A 22,024-nucleotide genomic window follows, 5' to 3' on the forward strand; every position below is an offset into this window, starting at 1 on the left:
TTTCTCAAGCCCGCCCAGGCTGACAATGCCACAGAAACATGTCGGGGGGGACAGGAAAAGAAACGGCAACAATACTATTGTTGCTATATCGGTCGGCATCGTGACAACTGCAAACCAAACATCAGACAAAGCTGTTTTGTACTTCCTAGTCTCTATTTGTCAAAGCAAATGTGGGATATGGCAAACTTTTATGGACTGAAAGTTAAACTTTTTATGGATACATTTGAGCAAAGCACTATATATGATCTACACAGTCACTGTACTGTAGGTCAAATCTGATATCATTCTACAAGCCTTTTCAAAAACTTAAAAGAGTTAAATCTAAGAAAGCTGTCGCAAAAGTCGCACATGCTTCTATGTAATGCATTGGCTTTGCTTTGGTCAAAGTTGCACGCATCATTCCTTAATCTAGTACTTTAAACTGCAGGTACAGTATAGCAGACTTTGTTCCCTAAGTTTCCCATTTTTGCGTAGATCAAACACTGAACCTGGATTTCCTTGATCCCTGTGACCCACAGCAGGTGAGAAGGATCAGTAGTAGCATTGAGCCTGTGGCAGCCAGCTGTCACACACACGCTTCAGCACCCACGAGACACATATGTGCGCGCGCGCACACACACACACACACACACACACACAGATACTGTTAACACACCGCAGCACACAGAAGATGCTATGAAATTGAATAACCTGACCTCTGGGAGGATTCAGTAAAACACACAATTGTACATGACGAATAACATGCAGAGTGTATAGCATGCACTGATGTGGATAAAAGTATTTTGCATTAAACAGACATAATTTAGGAAAAAAGTGCCATCCAGCTAAATGTGTCCTCTCCCGTCGAACTGTTAGACTTCCTCCTTCTTAAGTGTAAGAAAGACCATTCAGGACCTACATTCTTTTTTTTTTTTTTTTTTTTTTTTTTTTATTGAAGCAGTTTTATATTCACACACCCTGGCACAACACTCAAGTAAACACACATTTTAAGCATCCCTTAAGGCACTGTCTCCTGTCTTTGTGTATCTTGGGCATTAAGCAACCACCAAAACACAGTGGCTCTTTGAAATTGGGTCACACAAAACAGACTCTCACATGCGACGTCCCTCCACCCACACACACACACACACACACACACACAATTTGATGTGTTTTTTGGGTCAATATTCAAATGCGTCACAGTCGATACCTGTGAAACCTTAAGAATCAGATTCAAATTTCACAAAAGAATATAACCATTTCACAAAATCTATAGTTGATGGTATGTTTTAGGGGCTAAACATGGAGAATAAAACACAAAATTAAAGTTTTTGTAAAGCTGACTCAGAAGTCAAAGACTGATGCATTTAAAGCAATCCGGAATAAACGACTCATTCATAATCATTTACCACACATAGTAAAAACAGACACCTTGTTATAAATGTGAATTCAGCAACTGTTTCTGCTGAAGTTTCTTCTAGACCATGATATAGATGGCTCCACAGCACTCATTGGCTGAGTCCCGAACCCACTGCTCTATCATTATCATTCCAGTAATGCTGGCACTCAACGCTTCCACTCCTCATTTTCACTGAGAATACAATCTGAGCTGAGATGGAGGGTGAAAGCATGTGGGAATCCCCCAGGGACTCGCAGACTTAAGTAAACTAAGAGGAACGCGAACTCCCACAGAGACAGGCCCCTTGTAATAGAGTCTGAATAAGAAAACAAAACAAGCTCCTCCACTCCTCTTACCTTCCACATGATTAAAATCCCATCATCCACAAACAAAGTGAAAAAGAGAGGAAGAGAGAGAGAGGTGGGGAGAGAGTGGAGGCTATCTTTGGCTCTCTCTCTCCTCTGTGGGACGCGCTAACAGCAGCAGAAGCGGTGGCGGCATGCAGCGAACTTGGGAGTCAGTGAGGATGTGGATAAGTCTCCGTGGCTGTGTCATCACCTCTCATGACATGTTTCCTCCCCTGCCTGTGTAAGCCTTTCCATCCTGACCCAGCAGAGAGAGAGAGAGAGAGAGAGAGAGAGATAGAGACACACAGAGAGCAGGGGAAAAACTAGTGCACCGCCCTCCTCCATCTCCCCTCCTCTTCCTCTCCGTCCATCCCTCCCTCTCTGTTACCCTGTATTCAAATCTGCCAGTGGGCTGCCCTGCCTCTAAGTAGGCCAATCATTGAACCACTGGGGGTGGAGTCTGGGCCGGCTGTGTGCAAGTGTGAGTTTGCAGTCAGATGTGTCCTATAGAAGATCTGTGTGTTTGTGTGCATGTGTACTTGTTCTTGCGCATATGCTCGCTTGCATGCACACTCATATGTGGACATGTGTATAGTACACATGCAGGCAGTCCAAAGCCAAGTTGCATCTTGCATTGGAGTAAAAGGACCTCCCTGTGATCTTTACACCTTTTTACTATTTGTTCTCAAATCTGGTGTTCAATTAATAGCCAAGTTGTGTCTTGTGCCCAGCACGAACAAATAAAGCCAGTCCCCAAAAGTGCAGTCACATTAAACTTACGTGCTGCAAGTATTTGCTCTGTCTCCCATTCACTTCAATTGAAGTATTGAAGTATGTATGACAAATTCAAGCATACCTTTTTGGGTGCAATCTCCTTTTGTTGAAACTTTTCCCTGCAGTTGCACAGCATCGCTCTTGTGCGCTGTTAGCAGTTTGTAATCGCTCTGCTCAGTATTCATTACCCACATTGGAACCGTGTCATCCATTTTCAGGGCTGAGTGTGGGACAATTTCATTGAATGGAAGGTGCATAAACAAATGGCTTGTGTGACAACTTTAAAGGCTTATTAAAAAATAAACATTAAGGGTGTTGAAATGACCTGAGGCCTGTACTACGAAGCAAGATTTGGCGTTAACAAGGTAACTTCAGGTTCAACCCAGGGTTTTGTGTATCAAGATGGGGGATCACTTGTTATTGGGTAGTTGCTTGGGAGCAGGTTATGTTGTTGATTAGAGATCAACCGGTGTAAAAGCACCGCCTACTGACCAATCAATACTCGATTGATAACGGCGTCGCCGTTCTTAGAATATCCGGTGGAGCTTGGTGCGCAGAGAGGGAGAGGTGCGCTCATAAAAGTTAAAACATTTAGAGACAGATAACCCCGTTAACATTGCCTGATGGGTATTTTTATGAAAGATATAGATTTCCAGCAGAGGGAATTGCGTATAGGCCATTTGTTGGCTTCCTGAGCCGTGTGTTGCCAATGCCACACATCGGTTTGAATTATGTTTTTATATCTTTTTATTTGCTCTCACGATCGCTTACCACTGCAGGTTGCAACTGAAATAATAGACTAAAGCAACGGCAGTTTATGGAAAGCACTTGTGTAATTATGGTCAGATCTTGTGCCTGACTGATGGGGAAGTGATATTGATAAGCGTTTATGTGATTTACGCATTTACAGCGTCGCCTGTAAACTCGTGTTCTTCATATTTATGTAGAATTATAGTTTGCTCTTCTGATGTATAATATGCGGCTCTGGAAGATGTTTGCGATTGGCCGTGCCTCTTTTATGTGAACGTGCCTGTCGCTGGATTGAACTAGTTGTTAACGACCGTCGTGACACAGCGGTTGTTAGGTTTGTTGAAGCCGGGTAACTGAAATAAATCCAGGGCATGTTGATCCTGCTTCGTAGTACAGGCCTCTGCACTCTCACAGCTCACATGGTTAATTTAGCATAATGCACCAACTCAATCAATACAAAAACATGGTCATGCCATAGCCTACTCATCACACTTAACTCCAATCATTTCTACTTAGTTGTTTTTTTGTTCTTATTGCAGATGTTTCGCATTAAATGCATACAAAGAATGTGAGTGTGGCTGCTATAAGATTTTTTTGTTATTTAAAACAGCTATGACAGCAGAATGTGCCAACATACAAGTACAAGTACAAACTTGTTTTAAAGCTGAAATGCATCTGACTGGGAATCTCTGCCATCCGTTTCACATGACATGAACACGGAAAGAACACCAATTAGACAACAACAAAAAAACAGCAAAGTAGAACTGATTGCAATTAATGAGTGAGTGAAAATAGCCTGTTAGAGAAACTCAAAGCAAAGATGTAGTAGCTATGAGTCGTAGTCGTACTGATGGAGTTGGTGCTTTGGAACTGTTATTTACTTAATTGAAAACGTTCATCTGTCTCCACTTCTGCATCCATGACACGTCCTCAGCAGCGATTTAACCTTTGTCATTTTTAATGTCTCCCGGCTGTCCTACCTTGAAACTTCAGCTCTTTTGGCTGCTACTCATAAAAAAACAACCCCCCCCTTTTTTATGCGGCCCACAAGGAAAGAAGCTTAAATTAATCTTGAGTCAGTCATTTACCCTCCCACACAAGGCAAGCTGCCCCACCAAAACTGCAATCTTTGATCAGAAATCCTTAGCAGGCACCAGCCGTCCCGGTGCATACCTCCCAGTCATGTCTTATTCACTGTGGATGCTGCTTTTAGTCCTGCCAATTCTTCATAACCGAAAGAGGGGAAAAAAAGAATCCTCTTTAAGCAGGCTCCTCAATGGTTGCTATATCCTAAATGAGCCCTAACATTTTGCCCTAGGGGAGTGAGTCCTGTTATTGAAAGTGTAGGACATGGTTCTTACTTCACAAAGAGCTATGGGTTTAATTCCTTCCTGGACTGCATGATCCTAGAGCCAGAAATGGCCTTTTGGCCCAAAATTAAGTTTTGTGCATCAAATGGAACTGTTTGTTTGGGTCTGATAAGTTCCAGAAAGCGTGTCCAAAATTGAATGCACCACTGAAAAGCCAAGCCCTGACAGACATTTCAAGATAAAGTGTTTTGGAATTCCTGTAAGGTCAGTTTCAAATTTTCTTTCACCACTTTGACTCTAATAGCTCAAATGGATGTTGTTTAGTGAATTCAGTGAAGAGTTTTGACACAAATCTCTCCCCCGAAGTTAAAAAAAAAAAAATGATCATGGAGGTATGTTATACCTAAACAAAAAAGAATGTGCTACATGGCCATTAGCAGGGGTGTAGATGGCATGTTTTATATACAGCTTTTTCCTGGTGGACGGTTAGTACCCTGTGTGTGTCCATGTACAGTATTTGGATGTGTGCGCTGTTGTGGGGATTGTGGCTGTGTGTGTTTCTGGCGGTTGGAGTGGGATCAGTCGGGCTGAGGCGGATCCTTAAGAATGTTTCTCTGGAAAAGGACAGGGAAAGAGTTTCCATCTCGAGTCAGTTCCCGGCAAGAGCAAGACCGCTAACTTTCTCAACACTCTACTAGTCCCCCAAGACATGAAGTGTTCCCTCACCCCAGCAAGAAGGAAAATGTAGGCACATGCATAGTTAGTGCATTGACTTAGTGCATTGACGTCAATGTAGACTTTTTTTTTCTTTTTTTTCTTCAATTCATACTACTGAGAATGAATATGTTGAATATGTATGGTGTTGTGAAATCAGAATGTATGTCTGAAGGTCACACTTTCAAGCATGTGAGTAATAATATTCATTTTCACTTACAAATTAGCTACCAGTAGATTGATACAATTTCATATGGCTTGAAATGGAAAAGGAAATAATCAACATTTTACCCCAAAACCCTTTCACATTCTTTGAAAGTGATTTCTACCTTATCTCTTTTGAAGCCAGCCAAACTACAGCATCTCATTAGAGATATTATAATGATAGACCTCTGAAAGGCTGAATTTATGAACAAAATAAATGATTTAGGGTTGGTATATAGGACTTTCATGCCGAAGCTTGATTTTTTTAAACATAAAAAAAAAAAATGATAATAAAGAACAGAAAATAAAGCTCCATCTCTAAGTAACCAACTAAACAATGAAGGCCCAGCTCCAGCCACATGAAAGGGAAAAGCTGGGGCAAGGTGCAATAATTTCTTAAACATGGAGATAATGGCACGCACGTTTAGAGAGATCCTATAACCCTGCTTGATTTCTCACCTCCACACTGGCCAATCAATGCATAATGTGGGCAAATGTTGGATACAGAAATTGTTGAACACAGTCCCTCCGATGTCAGAAAGATGTGGTAACAGACACTGTTTCACCATCCAACAAGCTCTACTGCTGTTGCCTTTAGTCAGCGTTTTAATGCAAAAAGTATGGCGGCAATAAGAGCACTGCAACTATAGAAATCGCATGCAAATAAAGCTCAACACATTGCAAGATTGTGTTTTGTATGTGGACCATCGTAAAAAAGTCCATTTTAGTATTTTATTCAAAGTTTTTAACCTGCAGGGAGACCGTTGTGGAGAATACAGGCTCACCTTATCTTATTTCATTGATGCCAGAATATAGATAAAGATACTGCACAGTGCTTGCATTTGCAAGTTATTCTTTTCCCCCTTGGAAGTTATCCAACAGCACTCTTCAGAATTAAAGCGCACAGACACAAGGCCTGTTCATTTATTCAAGTCTCCCAGCAGAGGAAGTAGCTGAAGCTTTGTCAAGCGTCCTCTACCTCAACACCGCAAAGTCGAGTTTTTCACCTTGAACTATATGTTCCCGTCTTGCCCCTGGTGATATTACGATTGTGCTCCAGATGACATTGTGCAAGTAGAGATGGGGGGTATTGAGTTCAGAATCCTAATTTGACACGCACAATGGACATGTAGTTGTCTTTTAAGATTCCTGCACAGAAATATAGCCAAAAGAGATGATGACACTGTGGTTTTGTTTTGCTCTTAAACTATCCCGTGAGGTTTTTGGCTATGTAATGCAGTTATTTTGCATATTTTGATTTTACTCAGGTTTTATTGTTGGTTTTATTTACTTTTTCAATGGCACCGAAGATGCTGTGACAGTAAAGCTAGTAAAACGTCTTTAAACATGTGTTTTTATTGTTTACTTTATACCTTAGCTCATTTATTTATGAAATGTAGGGGGGAACTTCTCTTGCCCTTTCATTTTCCAACCTTTCCATAACAACTCTTTGAATTTAGGAAAGCTGGCTTTTACTGAGTTTAGAGAGGACTTATTTTTAACAACCAGGAATGCGTGGAATGCGGCGGAGACCGTCTCCTCTCTTGGGGTGAGACCATTACGGGGATAAAGCACGACAAGGTTACGACCAAGACCTTTGCAGAGGGCACCGACGCTGTAGGTAGTCCGAGATTTGCAGGATTTACATCACACACATGTGCAGATGGACACGTGACCACAACACTTAAATGGGTCTCAGTCTATGCAAAACCAGCATCCTTCGATCCAAACACCCACATATTTTACAGTAAAAAAACCATGAGCTCCATCAGCATATCTTCCAGAGGCATCTTTATGACTTAGATATACAGTGCCTTAAAACCATCCCTAGTCACTGATCGCTATCTTGGACAATACATTAGATATACATTCATATTGCATGACTCATGAGAGGCTGGGAGATATTCTGTAGAGCTGACATATACATTTGCCACGGAGTGTAGTCGGGTCTCACCCGGGCCCTTAAGAAATTGTCTGAAATTGTGACCTTTGTGTGAAGCAATTCGGTAATCACAGCTAAGGCCCCTTTTGGAGAAATGCCAAACACATTTCCCCTCAAACTGACCTCTGGCCTTCTAAGTGAGTTCACATGCGGACAATAAAGCGCTGGCTTTTATCAGCGAGGGGAAGATGTACAGCTGGTACCAGCCGAGCACAGACAGGAAAGTAGGAAAGAAGCGTTGTGTGTTTAGTTGAGGAGATTCTGTTGTTGAGTCTGGGAGCTATCTGTCTCTGTCAAGTGACATCTGTGAATGAACCGATCTAATCAGAGAGAAACCAATACAAAGAAAGCAGGCCCCCAAAAACTGATTTTGAGATGGGAGGGGTAGGGGGAGCAAGACAGACAGACAGACAGACAGATTAAGAGAGATGGAGGAAGAGGGATGGGGAGAGCGAGAGAGATAAAGAAGTCTAGGTAATAAACCGTAAATGTAGCTGCACTATTTTCTCTTAAATAGATGTTTTTTGGTCTGCAGTGTAGTCGTAAATCATGAGGGAACTGAACATTTAAAACAGTCTGTATAAAATCAACTAGGAGTATCTTTATTTTGTAGTTTGGGTGAACTGACCCTTTCTTAAATATGCCCACTGAGAGTAGTTGCGACTATTCATTATCACTGACGATTCAATACTTGAAAAACAGGGATTCTGAGGAGTGTGTGTGCAATCATGTCCATCTGTGTATGTGAACTGTCAGAAACATTCCCTCTGGTGCTTCAAAAGCTTACAGGCCATAAGATTCTTTTTAAAAAAGGACACGGAAGATTGCGCACATTACTTCAAATGCCATTGTGAGTCAGGGAATCAAACCGGTCAGCCGATCAACAGAAATATTTTGATTCACTGCTGTTTGTGAATATGTAACAAGGACCATGAGGCAACTGAGATCAGAGTGAGTAATAAAAAAACTCTGAATCAACAGTAGTCGTCAACATCTTTACCCTGCCTGCTCCTTTCAACCATGACATCAAAGTGGATGCGATTTAAAAACCTCATCATCCAGGACATAAAGCAAGAAAGGGCGTTCTTTGTCAGATTTTAGATCAAATTCAGAGCATCCAGTAGCGATTTTTGTACATTATGCACGCACACACACGCACACATCTAGATACATTGCCTGAATCTGAGGCATTCACCAGCAGCAATGGCTTAAGGGCATTCTCTGTCACACGGAAGAAATTAAGTGCGACATCATCAATGCAAATAGACCCATACACAGTCAAGCACACAGACACTTAAATGCCCAAAAGCGAACACAAAATGATGCACGCAAGGGCACACATACTGAGAAACATATATATATATATATATATATATATATATATATATATATATATATATATATATATATATATATATATATATATGGGTGTCAGGCAGCATCATCATTAGCTGCCAGCAGGCCTAAAACTGTGTCCTAAAACTGTCACAGAAGAGTCACCTCCTAGCTGCTCGCCCTCGACACGAACCCACACCAGCTGGCACACCATGACAACTCGACATAATCCCCAAGAAGACTCAAAATCATCACTTGTTATAAGAAAAATGCTTTTAAGAGTTAACAAAAGCCTGCTAGCTTTTCTGGAGCTTTCAACTGCATCTCACGCTCTTCCTCATCAGCGATTGGAACTGGCTGAGGTGTCACGTTTGGAACATTATTAACAAGTGGTTGTAGAAAAATATAAGTTTCATTTCTTAAAGTAAGATATTGAATTTTTTTTCATTTTGGTGTGGGTACCAATACTACAGTACCATATCAGCAGATATCCAGACGTACTAATCCGTGTATTCTCCTGACCCGTCTGCTGTTTGTAAAGGGTCCAAACAATGCTAAAGCTCTGTATGAAGGTCAACAAAGCTGATGACCCGATGGCGATATGCAGTGAAGCGTCAAAATCATAGACTTTATAAAATATGGACGTATTCTCCATGGCGTCACCCATAGGTTTCTGAAGAGCCAAAATGAAGCTTAAAGTGGCAGTGCCTGCCTCCTGTGATGGCAGCTAGCTTTCACTCAAAGCGGCACACCATTAATATAATTTGAATGGGTGAAATTAACCCCCATATAGTTGTCATGAAGGGTGAAATTAGCTATAGAGGCCAAAACCATTTTTTGCACCAGCCTGCATACATGTTTATTTCTGCTGTAAAGTTGGGCATATTTACATGGGGGTCTATAACGATTGACTCGCTTTTGAAAGCAGCCTCAAGTGGCCATTGGAGGAACTGCAGTTTTTTCCACTTCCACAATGGCTTAATTTTTCAGTACTCATAAAAATACATTTTTTATTTTAAAGCTAATTTTTGTGCGAAAGGGGTGATTATTTGACCTGCTTTACCATTACCTATCCCAATCAATATCTAGATTAAATTCTTGCAGGTTTAATTAACACAATGAAATTGCACATCCGCTGCATGTATATGTATGTCACTGGATACCATGCACCACGTGAGTTGCATCAACAGGCTCTCAGGCGGTCACTGTCACACATCGTTGAGTCTTCAAGCTAATGTGCTACTTCAGGCGTCACTACATTATCTATTAAAATTCTCACACGGAGTAAAGTGCAGTATAGCTGCCTTGTTGTATTGAGTGAAATAAGGGTGTGATGAGCCGTAGAAAATTCTCGTCACTTCTCTTCCTTTGAGCCCGGGGTAAAAGCAAATCTAATTTAAAATATATGTGCAGTTCGTGGGAGAAAGGAAGATCATTATGTCCTCGTATTCTCCTGTGAAGTACAGTCATATTCAAACTGCTGTCCTCATTAGGTTCAACGTGAAGCCCTCCAATTAGTACATGAACATATCTCTCCACAATGCTCTGCTTGTATTTCACACCCAATCACTTCACCATTTGTCCCAGGAAGTTGTATAACTCCTCATTCGGTCACACAAGCTCATGTATAAAGGACAGCAAACACCATTGGCTGGTGAACAAGCATTGCCTTTCAGTATAATCACAGTCCTAATAAAAAAAAATAAAATAAAAAAAAATCTGAAGTGCTTTACGCTGAACCGGTATAAAAGCTCAAGTAGAATTAATGCGGTAATCAACAAGGCCATGAAATAACCTGAGGCTAACTGGAAGTTGGCATCACATAGCAGCACTGGTGACCTTTCAGGCTGAATCTCTCCAATCCAGTGCCAATGATTCAAACAGCTGAGCCTGAAACTGCTCCAGCTGGGACACAGATTCCTATTGTGGGCACAAAAATGCATTGATAATACCGTACCACAGTTTGGGCAGTGCAACTCTGTCATTTGGAGCTATGTAGGAGGTAATAGGAAACACTATGTGAGGGTGTTTGAAAAGCAAGTTGTTATTTGAAAGTCATATACTGCTGCTTTAGATAAGCCTTCCCACGGTGAAAAAAAATTGACTTTTTCCCAGGTGTGCCGAATGACAGCGTGAAACTTGAATAAGTTATAAGTGAAAGTCAGTCTCTCCGACCTCCCGTGTGTGTGTGTGTGTGTGTGTGTGTGTGTGTGTGTGTGTGTGTAATGCAATGTATTATAGTCCACCTGACAGTGAGAAAATATTCAGATTTATGGGCCTGCCATCACTTGTGACAGGGAGAGTGCACACACTCACTCACACATATATAAAAAGTAGGAAGTGGGAACATCTCACTTTGCTTATAGTGAATATAAAAAGCTTATATCATCTGTGGTCGTGGAAAGAATCGGAGATGTTGGCAATCAATGCAGATGACTATGAAAGAGGAATCGGAAGTCGGAATATTAATCAAAGGACATGCATTTTGTATGAAGATGGGGAGGGGGCTTCGTACAGTGTGATGGCAGCGTGACTACAGTATAAGACGGCCATGAATTATAAATGGAATAAATGATGGTCTCAGTTAGATCATTAATGGTTTGAATTATTAATTAAGTATATTGGGCTTAGCTGTGATTTTAATAAAGCATCTATTTTAGTAGGGTTAGGGCTTACTTAAAGGCATCCGTGATCCAAATGTAAATAAAGGGGTTGTCTCATCTTTTACGAATCAAAACCCAAGACTGGAACCTGCGATCACTCTCAAATTGATTGATAAAGTTACTCATTAATATACGTTTGTGGATATCAAGATTGGCTAGTGCATACAGTATATCGTCAAACACTCTTTAAAGAAGCTCATTCATTTTTTCTTTTTTTTTTCTTTTTACTCATACCCCTTCATCTGAGTATTTGAATGACAGAAGTAGGGCAGGCAACTATCACTGTACCTATTTGATAAATCATGATTGATGCAATGCAAGGCAATGGAAATCATCTTCACGACCATACTGTAGGAATATGTGCGCATGCAACCCTGTCTCCTATAGAAATGTACATATTCCTGATTTGTTTTGCCATTTACAGTATGTTGTTGATGGGGCACATACAGTTGTTGCTGCCTGGATTATGTTCACTGACAGCACTTTTTTTTTTTACAGTGTAGGAAGTGCAACATTAAGAGCAGGGTTCGCATACCGACTCCTACATGTCATTACTCACAAATAGAATTTAAAAGAAACAAATGTAGGAGGTTCAAGAGGCAGATACAAATAGCTGTGTCACTTCTAATGCAGTATTTAGACAGGCAGACAGCCAGGCACACACAGGTAGATGTGCTGGCCTTCAGAGGTGCATCCCAGGGGACAATGCTTCTTAAAGTGAATGACATTTGCTTCTAACATGGTCGCTTGCCTTCTCTACATGTCTTGTTTAAAGATTGAGCTTGAGCTGTCCCCTCAGGCTGAGCCATCACTTTGTCTCTATTCTTCTAACATCAGCACAGATAAATACTGCCTGCCCCATACACACACACACACACATACACACTTGCACATGCATTGACCTCAGAGATTGATCAATAACCATCCACAGCACTTTTCAAAAGCTAGGAAAGGGTCATTGTGTATTTCTATTTTATTTCATTTTTTTTATTATTTAACCAGGTAGGCCGTTGAGAACAGGTTCTCATTTGCAACGGCGACCTGGCCAAGAAGTATTGGCCAGTATTAAGCCCATGCCTCAATCTACTCAGTAACAAAAGTCAGAATAATGTCTATACATTCTTAAGGAAATAGATATTTGTTGGTTTCGCCCCGATTTGGCCGAACTTTTGCAGTTCACATGGCACTTAAATAGTTGAATTATCCTTCAAGATAATTAAATGAAAGCTCCCTTTAGAACTGCATGTGTGTACAATTTTCCAAAACGGTGTGGTTTCTAAGTGACTGTGATCCTTTTGACTAGACACATTCCTTCTGTGGTTTTCCCTCCAATCTGATGTTCACCAAAAGTGATCAAATCTCCAGTAAACATCTATTAGACTGCTTTGCTTTGTTCAGACAGCACACAAATCCATTTTTTCGTTTTTTTATAACCGGTCATGAAGGCTGCCTTGTGCACTTTGTATTTTACAAGTCTCCACATTGGATTTGTGTTTGGACAATATACTATTTTGCTGCCTTTATTATATTGTTTGTCTTGGTAATAATATTTGTACATGCTGACTAAGATTGTGTTTCCTGGGTGCGCCACCATGTTTTCATTTTTTGGGGATTTAATGGTGGCAATGTTGTGAGAGGTGGCACGGAACATCTTTTGTCTCCATTCCGTTGCCAGCTATAGTCCTAATTTTTCTTGTCTTGATGTTTTTAGACAGATCAGATTTTTATTTTCTCTCAGTGGAGCCGAACAAGTCAAAGCACATCTTGAATTTTTGTTGTCACCCCAACATTCATAGTGTGAAGGGGAATGAATGAGAGCGTGCTGATATGCTTTGAGGTTTTAGTTACAAATCACAACGCTGCATCTGGAAAAACCTGCTCCCCATAATTAGAAAGCAACTTCTCCTGGAATTACATGGGGGAACATGATGTAATATTATGATACAGTGATAAAAGTGCTCATTTCTAGCCACATTTGTAATGTAGAACTCCACTTTTCCAGCTCTGGGAACAGCTCTCCCGACACTGTTCTCCCAGTTTATGAATTCTCCACGAGGACACATCGATCCACTTCTGCTTGTAAGCCAGACATTGACTTTTGAGTTTTAGCTAATCAAAGAGCCAATTAATGCAGGCAGCAGTATGCACACCAAGCTGCTGCGTTAATCAATGGCATACGAAGACGCACAAGCACTGACTTTGTGAACTAGATGAGATAAATAGTGTCAGCTATTATGTTGTTGAGAATGATCTTGCTCAAATTACCTTCTGTTGGTATTTAGGAGGTATTTTCTATTGTATTCTCTTCTGTTTAAAATCACTTTTCAGGTTTTGTTGACTCCAATAGCTATGAAAATGATCAATCAGTCAAATCAGCGTATTTCCCTTAATGGCAATACTCCAGACACCACTGAAAATTCATTCATTTATTGTCTTTACTTTACAGTACTCGGAGTCATACAGGACAGCCTCCTATTGCATGATCAACAAATGGGAAAAGAAAGTGAGACGTGTATACTGTATTTTGACAGAACTTGAAAAAATAATGATTGATCAAAGCACCAATTTCATAAAGAGCTTTCTGATTTTCCATTTGGGGCATTGAGATCTGTGGGGGAAATTTAAATACATGAATCTGAATACTGTAAATGCAGTTTATCGGATTATTTTCACTAATTTACTTTGTCTGACCACTGTCCTCTGACAGTTGGTTTTGAGCGACTCCGTAAATGAGGTCAGAGAACGGAATTTATTGTACAGATGGATGCTTAAGAAAACACTTTGAGACGCACTATGTGAAAAAAAAATCACAATCTACACATCCATTTGAATGTGGGGTGCCAATGCAGAAGCCTCCGACAAGGAAATGCAAAAGTTCAACTTGGCTATATTTTTTTTCTATAATGCAATGCAGCAATATGTGCAAGTGCACATTCCTGCTAGATTACTTTGTAACATGAACACTGTATTTCTAGTGACTGTGATAACTTTCCAGAGTTGCAAAATCCTGTCTCATACTATTATAGTCGCTGTGTAGTGCTTTGGCATCGGATTCAAACTCCTAGACCTACCACTCAAATCAGCTTTCCTGGATTGTGTGTAATGTCTCACAGGTACCAGAAACAACATGCCCCCACCAACACAGCCCCTTGCATTGCTTTAATGTAAAGCTGGTTTCTCTCTGAATGCCCTTTTGTGAAGTTAAACCATACACTCAACTTGCTTGCCTCAATAGATACAATTTAGGCTTCACACAGCTTTTTAGCAAAAAGGCCTAGTATGCTGTAATGTCATTAAATGAAGCCAACACCAGCTACCATACACTAAGGTAACTCAAGAATTAACTGATTTCCGACATAGCTCAACTTAAAAAAAAAAAACTTAAATACTAACTCATGTTGATTTCCTATTCTTGGTAAAGCAAATTTGCATTTCCTAGGATGGTGAAGGGATGACTCGCCCTACTCTGCCTCTGATTGGCTAGTACTGGTTGCCTTCCTTGGTTGGATTGGTTATGTTTAGGAATGAGGAGTGAGATTGTTAGGGTAAGAATAGCCAATCGGAGGCAGAGTAGGGCGGAACTCGGAACATGCCTTTGCCATCCCAGGAAACCCAAATTCACCTTGGGAACATGTTTTAACCTTTGACGCTTGTAATAGTTTGACACATCAGTCTAGGTATTACCCAAATGAAAGGCATGTGCTATGATATTGGAATTTCGATTGGCTATTGCATGAACTGTGTTGCAAATAAGTTTGGTCCTAGTGCAACTAAATTGCATGCAACTCTGAACACTGAAATATTGTTTCTACTCAAGATTATTGTCCTTCGAGTGTGAGTTCTCATAGCGGCGATGCTTTCTGTACAAGGTTCCAAGCACATTTAACAATAGTAAGACTCCACTATTGTCCCGTAGTGGCTGGCACAAGCACACAATGTATTAAAAGAAGTTGAATCGCCAACACAGCCGTGATGGCACAGGCTGCAGTGAAGCCAAAGCTGTGTGTTTAGCAGAGACGGAACAGAACGGGGCACTTGACTAGTTCACGGTCCATCTCATCACCAAGTGTCTTTGGCTCTTTCAAACTTTGTCATTGTGCAGATAAACATTCAAGTGCCATGTTTGGTCACCCGGAGAACAAACAGCCCATTCACACAGTCCAATACCCCGAGGGTGGATGAAAGGGCGTCACTGCAAATAAAATGCCTCTACTTGCATTTAAAACCCCTCCTTTTCTTTCTATTCAAACTCATTTTCTCAACAAGGAGGTGGCGAGGATCCAGAGCTTGGCTGCTTGGGAGCTGTAACGTGAATGCCAAGCTCTCTAGAGATGGGATTTTATAGCTGGAATGTGGGGGGGTTTGGCTGGGCATGAAAAAGATTGGACACATTGGCAGCTGCTGATGCCAAGGCCTCCTAGCTCGAGACCCTGCTGGGCTCCAAATATGGCAAAGAGGGTGTTAAACGAACTAAAAATAATTTGAGCATACTGCAGATAGTTAAGACTTCACAAACGGGAACAATTCTATTGTGTAAAGTAATATTTAAATCAACTGTTCCGTTTCATAACATTGGAGTCATTGAATTTATATTTTTTTTTTCTTTTTTTCGTGGAAAAATAAAAACAGCCGTGTGTAGAATAAAGAGGCAAAGTACTGGGTACCTAGCATTAGCAGCAGCTATTAAACAAAGCAGAGTGTTACCTCCAGAAACTCCTACAACTCAGATCAATGCCACAGCACTGAGCGTACAGTTTGATTGTGGTCTCTGAGCACCAGAACACCATACTCTTGAAGATGATTGCCTTAAAAGGCACAAATACATGTGCTTTTAAATTCACTATCTAGGCATCTTTGCATTTCTCCCACACCTTCACTCCTCACAGTGACAAGCCAGGAACTAGCATCTATGCTCTGGATTAGTGTCGTGTCTCCTAACCTTTCTCCACACACCGTTTCATTTCATTTTAGCTCAGCGCCAGTAGCTCCAGGTACGAAACTGTCATATCCTGCTGCACCTCCCTCTCCACATGTCAGCACTGATAAGACAATGGAGTGTGTGGAATCCACGATGGGGGGAAAAGAGGGACTGGGGATGTTATGAAGTGTGAATATGTCCATGACCACGGCAGTAACCTCTACCTCAAACGTTTCTGTTGGCTTGGCTAGAAGTGAATGATGAAACATTGCATCCTTTTTGAAGCAAAAGGCCAATGCACTACCAGGACTAGTGAAAACCTAATAAGCCTTTTTCTTTTGCTCACAAAACCATTTCAAAATGAATGAAACTTACATAGCCATCAGTCTAAAGACAAGATTGTTTTGCGGAAATAGTTTATGGTGATACATAGTTTTTAGTCCACGGTAAAGATATGTTTCTCTAGAGATTCATTTTAGATTTATGCTGCTCAATCAGCCATAGAGTAATCCTACTGACTGCACCAGCAGCTAAATGCATTTTAAATCATTATTCAATATTTAGAGCTGTGTGTGCGTTCTTGTGTGCCGGCCTTTAACGACCAAACACTTTGAAGAGAATATCGCTACAGTCTGAAAATAAGTCCGCAGTGACGTTTGAAGCAGGCATTCACAAATCTAACCTGCTAAAGAGAAGTGTGAACGTGCGCGTTTACCATAAACCTCAACGCTCGGCATGCAACTTAGTTAAGTTTTCCATAATTGATAACGGAATGTATACACTTTTTGTATTATTCATTTGCCATGTCAGTTGCAATTCACGTTAGACACATTGCTTTGCAGTGTAGCGTGGGAGGGTGTATAGGGTATACCTGAAGGAATTTAAACTCCGTTTTTGAATTCGGATTTGAACTGTACTTTTTAATCTTCGCAAAGTGAGTGCACATTTGCATTAAAACCCAGAAGTACAAAGCAGGGGTGGAATCTTTATAAAGAATCTTCAGTTTGGAGGCGTCTGAGAGAACAAACACAACTGAATATGTCCACAAAGACATCATTTTAGTACAGTGTAATGAGAAATGTACTAACTCCTCTGTCAAAGTTGTTTTTATAGGAGTTATGAGTGCTTGTGCATTCAAATCATTGCTTACATAATTCAGCTTTAGCAACTTTTGACAGCTCATGGAACAAAACTCTTATGTCTTAAAGTATGTACTCTCTCGTTTATTTTTTTAATTAAAACGCAAGGTGCATCCTTAGACTTCGACAGTACTCTGAGGTCACCAAAGAGACTAGCGAAGCCAATAAACAAAAGCCTGATATTATACTGACGAGCAGAAGATTTAGCTTTCTGACATATCCAGTTCAAATGTGGAACATTGGCTTCCATAATACGGACATGAGTCCAAACAAGCAATTTGTCCATTTGGCTCATGTACACAAAGAACACAAAATAAATTGGATAATATGTTGGTATAACTAAAGGCCTTCTAGGTATTTGCAGGGCACAGGTAACAAGCTAGTGGTAAAACATAAACATGGCATTCTATAAATTTAACATGCCGCACAGAACAGATAGTCCTCAATTTCACTCGGTTGAACTGTTTCAAGCAGTTGTAAAATGAAAACACACCTTGAGTCAAAGTGTAATAGTTCATTAGATACTGTATATGACATAATAACTACTACACAGGTACAAATGTATTGCAACTATATTGTTTAGTTAGTAAGTGCAGGGGCTTTATGTGGACACATACACTTGTATTTTAGTACCTTAGATTTGTGTACAACCACTGTTAAGCAATCGTAATAAGGCAAGTCCCTAATTTACAGTTATTTTATTATATTCACATAAACTATTGGTTTTGATGGTTTCTATATGAACAATTGTATATGCATCTCTTTCCAGTTAAATGAAGGATATTGCAGACCTATGATTAAGCATTTTGAGTTCATGGGTAAATACAAAGCCAACCAAAATTCACCGACTAACACATGCAGCAAATCGAGTTTAGAACTAAAGACAAATCTGTGCAAAAGCTGCGCTGAGACAATGACAGCAGCAGACACGTGCATTCAACTCCCACGCTTGGACCACATGGAGCAATCAAGCCCCCTAAACACCCCCCACCCAACCCCATCCCGACCAATGTATGACATCCCATTGTGCATGTGCTCCGAGGAAAAAAGGAAAAAAAGCCTAAACCTATTGCTTCTAAAGGAATGGTCCCAATGAAAGTGAATTAAACAACAAAGGACGCACTTACATTCAAGAGCCTCACATGGTCCTCCGACAGAAAAGAAGAGAAGCGTGCAGTGATTCCAGTCTGAGAAAAACAATAGTGAGTAACCTTGAACAGGAGGAGAGAGAGAGATGTAGAGAAAGTCAGGGGGAAAAAAAAGAGAGTTGGAGAGATGGAAAAGAGAGGTGAGAGAGGACGCAGATTCATGCATCCACACACCCAGCGTACTCGCAAATCAAAACTCTTGGGATCTTTTCTTGCATCTCCCCTCCTCCTCGTCCTCCTCCTGTTCAGCTTCCCCCCCAACCCGTGCCTTCGGGTTTTACTTGTCATGTGTTCAGGCTCAGGCAAGCGTGAAGTGGTCTGTGGAAACCAGCGCTGCAAGTGCTTTGTCCAGCAGTTGGGAAACTCATGCTTATATTAGGTGGTACATTGAGCTTTCTTGGACCCTTCTGTGTGTTTGATCCAGAGCAGATGGATGGTGAGGCAGGAGACGATATCCAGCATCTTGGCTTGTCTATTACACTGTCCTGGGATCTCATCCTAAAAATACAACAACAACAAAATCATGTATCCTTTGGAAAATGTAGATACATCTCTTTTAGAGGCATGTGTCCAGTTTCCAAAAAAACAGCTGGCTACAACTTTACATCTCAGTTAAGTCAGTCCCAGTTAAGTCAATCCCAGTCAGTCCCCCCCACGGATAATTAAAGTCCCAAACTGTAGACACACTCACATTGCCTTAATTCAATTAATGGAAGGGCTCTTGCTGTGCAACCATTTGCTGATTACACAAAATATTACACACCATGTATCTATATTTTTTTCTACATTTAAAGAGCTGATGCAAACTGCCTCAATTTTCAGTAAGGTTTGCGATTTTTCCCAGCTTTGAGTTGCTTTTAACTTGTAGTGGTTGTCACCTAAGGGAACAGAAGCGCAGAGCAGCGGGATCAGCTGGAAATTTTCATATTCAAACTCAGTTTGACTTTGGGCTGAGACTATGTTTTTAAAGACTAATATGGTATTTGATTTACCAAGAGCTGGTGAGGTAAATGTGACCAATCTCTTGCCAGAAAATAAAACCATGTTAAATCCTCAACAACGTTAGTCTTGGTGGGAAGGAGAAATCGTTGAATCAACATCATGAGACACTGAAGCTCAACATTTACAAGGCAACAAAATACGTCCATCTCTTCCTCAATAAAGCAAGTCCCTAATGTTAACAAACACATAAATAAAATACAGTAGATGAACACCTTTTAAACTGCAATTTCTACAACAGCCACTAATACCATAATAAGGTAAATAGGAACATTCAAAATATAAAATACAAGTATAAACAGATAACAAATAGATGTTCTTGTGACATGAGTAGTATGAATAGTATAGTAAGGGGTGAAGAGTTGTGTGTGTGTGTGTGTGTGTGTTTGCTTGATTGACAGGTGTCTCAGTCTATCACACTCAACTGTGACATTTACCTCACCACAGCTTCACTCAGCATTCTGATTCTTTTAGTAACTCTTGCAATTATGGCGAGAACAGATAAACATACAAAAATGTCAAAACACTTCTCTCCAATCTGTTGCAGAAATCTATTTTTGGCTCACACTGTTCTTCCCTTCTGGAACTTAACACAAATGAAGATCCTTTTTGATTTGCATCATGTTATGGTCATTATATGGCCAGAACAAATATGTTTAGAGAGGAATGCATATGGCTTACCCAAACAGATTCATTAATTTACCCTTATTGTGCTTAAAGGTCCTATGACATGCTGCTTTTTGGATGCTTTTATGTAGGCCTCAGTGGTCCCCTAATACTGTATCTGAAGTCTCTTTTCATATAGGCCTCAGTGGTCCCCTAATAATGTATCTGAAGTCTCTTTTATATAGGCCTCAGTGGTCCCCTAATAATGTATCTGAAGTCTCTTTTATATAGGCCTCAGTGGTCCCCTAATAATGTATCTGAAGTCTCTTTGCCAAAATTCAGCCTTGGTGCAGAATTACAGCCACTAGAGCCAGTCCCACAATGAGCTTTCCTTAGTTTGTGCCATTTCTGTCTGTAGCTTTAAATGCTATGGAGGAGAGAGGGGGGGCAAGGTGGAGGGTGGGGGTGTGGCCTTGACCAACTGCCATGCTTCGCTCATTTGCAAGCCATGATGTCTCTCTCTTTCTTGTGGGCGGGCCAAATTCTCTGGGCGGGCAAAGCAGAGAAAGGGGAGGTAACCTTTCCCCCTTCTGGCGTCATATAGGGAAGATTCCAGATCTGCCCATCAGAGCTTTCATTTTCTCAAAGGCAGAGCAGGATACCCAGGGCTCGGTTGACACCTATCACCATTTCTAGCCACTGGGGGACCATAGGCAGGCTGGGGGAACTCATATTAATGTTAAAAAAAACCTCAAAGTGAAATTCTCATGTCATGGGACCTTAATGGGATAGTTGGGATATTTTGAAGTGGGGTTGTATGTATGAGGTCAGCACGTCCCCAGTTTGAAGAAGCAGACAGGAGTACTGAAATGAAAGCTAAGCAATGCACTGCAGTGGATGGGGGAGTAGCAAAACATATTTTAGCCACCTAAAAAAAGGTCCACTTGACCGTTTTAGTGTACGCTATTTTTAGAATATTTTTATATTTTTATATGAAAATATTTATTTTTATATTATATTTTATATATTTAAAGAGTGCATATACAGCGGCTGCAGGTTCCGTCAGAAAGAGCTGTCTGACGGCAAGGTAAAGCAATGAAAATATTCTAAATATAGCATACGCTCATACCGATGTTGTTTTTTTTTTTTTTTTTTTTTTAAGGTGGCTAAAATATGTTTTGCTGTGTGGCCCTGTCCACAGCAGTACATTGCTAAGCTGATTAGCCGACCACCATCTACTGTAGGTAATACACACTGACCACAGATAGGTACCTCATACAACCCCATTTCAAAGAATCCAATCTATCCCTTTAAGGAAAGCAATTTGGACCCCCCACTGACAGTGGTTAGGATTTGAATGACCTAAGCTGTTCCAACAGCCCCTAACAACATGATCAGCAGCTATGTCAAGCTCCACCAGGGAGCCTAAGACCTGCTGATGAGGGCAGACATGCCTAATCATCTGCTTCAGTGCTCAAGAAAAAAAGAATAGATTAAAGTGAATATTGAATGTGCTGTGGTTTTAAGAGACGGCTATTTCATACTCCATAAAGATTACAGAGGATGTAGAGCTGGTTTTCATGTCTGTATCGTCTCTCTCTCATGCCTTTGGACATGTAGGGAGATAATCTTGAGATGTGCTGGCTTGCTAGAGAAGTAGTAGGATAATCTCCAAATCCACCCAGGAGAAGGCCTTTGGTTTTCAGTGTGTATTATCCGGGTTAGATTATTCATGTGCATCCAATTTTGTGTTTATGCTGAAAAGGTAAGTTACCGAAATGGCCCTCTTGTTGCACA

At 40.7% G+C, this 22,024-nt stretch overlaps 1 protein-coding gene across 2 annotated transcripts in view; it reads right to left on the reverse strand.

The window, feature by feature from the left end:
- Positions 1-18,747, reverse strand: part of LOC144512626 (E3 ubiquitin-protein ligase Midline-1-like) — a 50,138-nt gene extending 31,391 nt beyond the window's left edge. Inside the window, exon 1 of one of the 2 annotated variants that reach the window (XM_078243452.1) lies at positions 18,602-18,747. The gene's annotated coding sequence lies outside the window, so the exon portion shown is untranslated. Of the gene's footprint in view, positions 1-1,734; positions 2,012-18,601 lie in introns of those variants that run through there. The other variant, XM_078243450.1, reaches the window with a different exon arrangement.
- Positions 18,748-22,024: the final 3,277 nt, after the last annotated feature.

Source organism: Sander vitreus, chromosome 24 (assembly GCF_031162955.1).
Source record: "Sander vitreus isolate 19-12246 chromosome 24, sanVit1, whole genome shotgun sequence".
NCBI classification, from domain to species: Eukaryota; Metazoa; Chordata; class Actinopteri; order Perciformes; family Percidae; genus Sander; species Sander vitreus.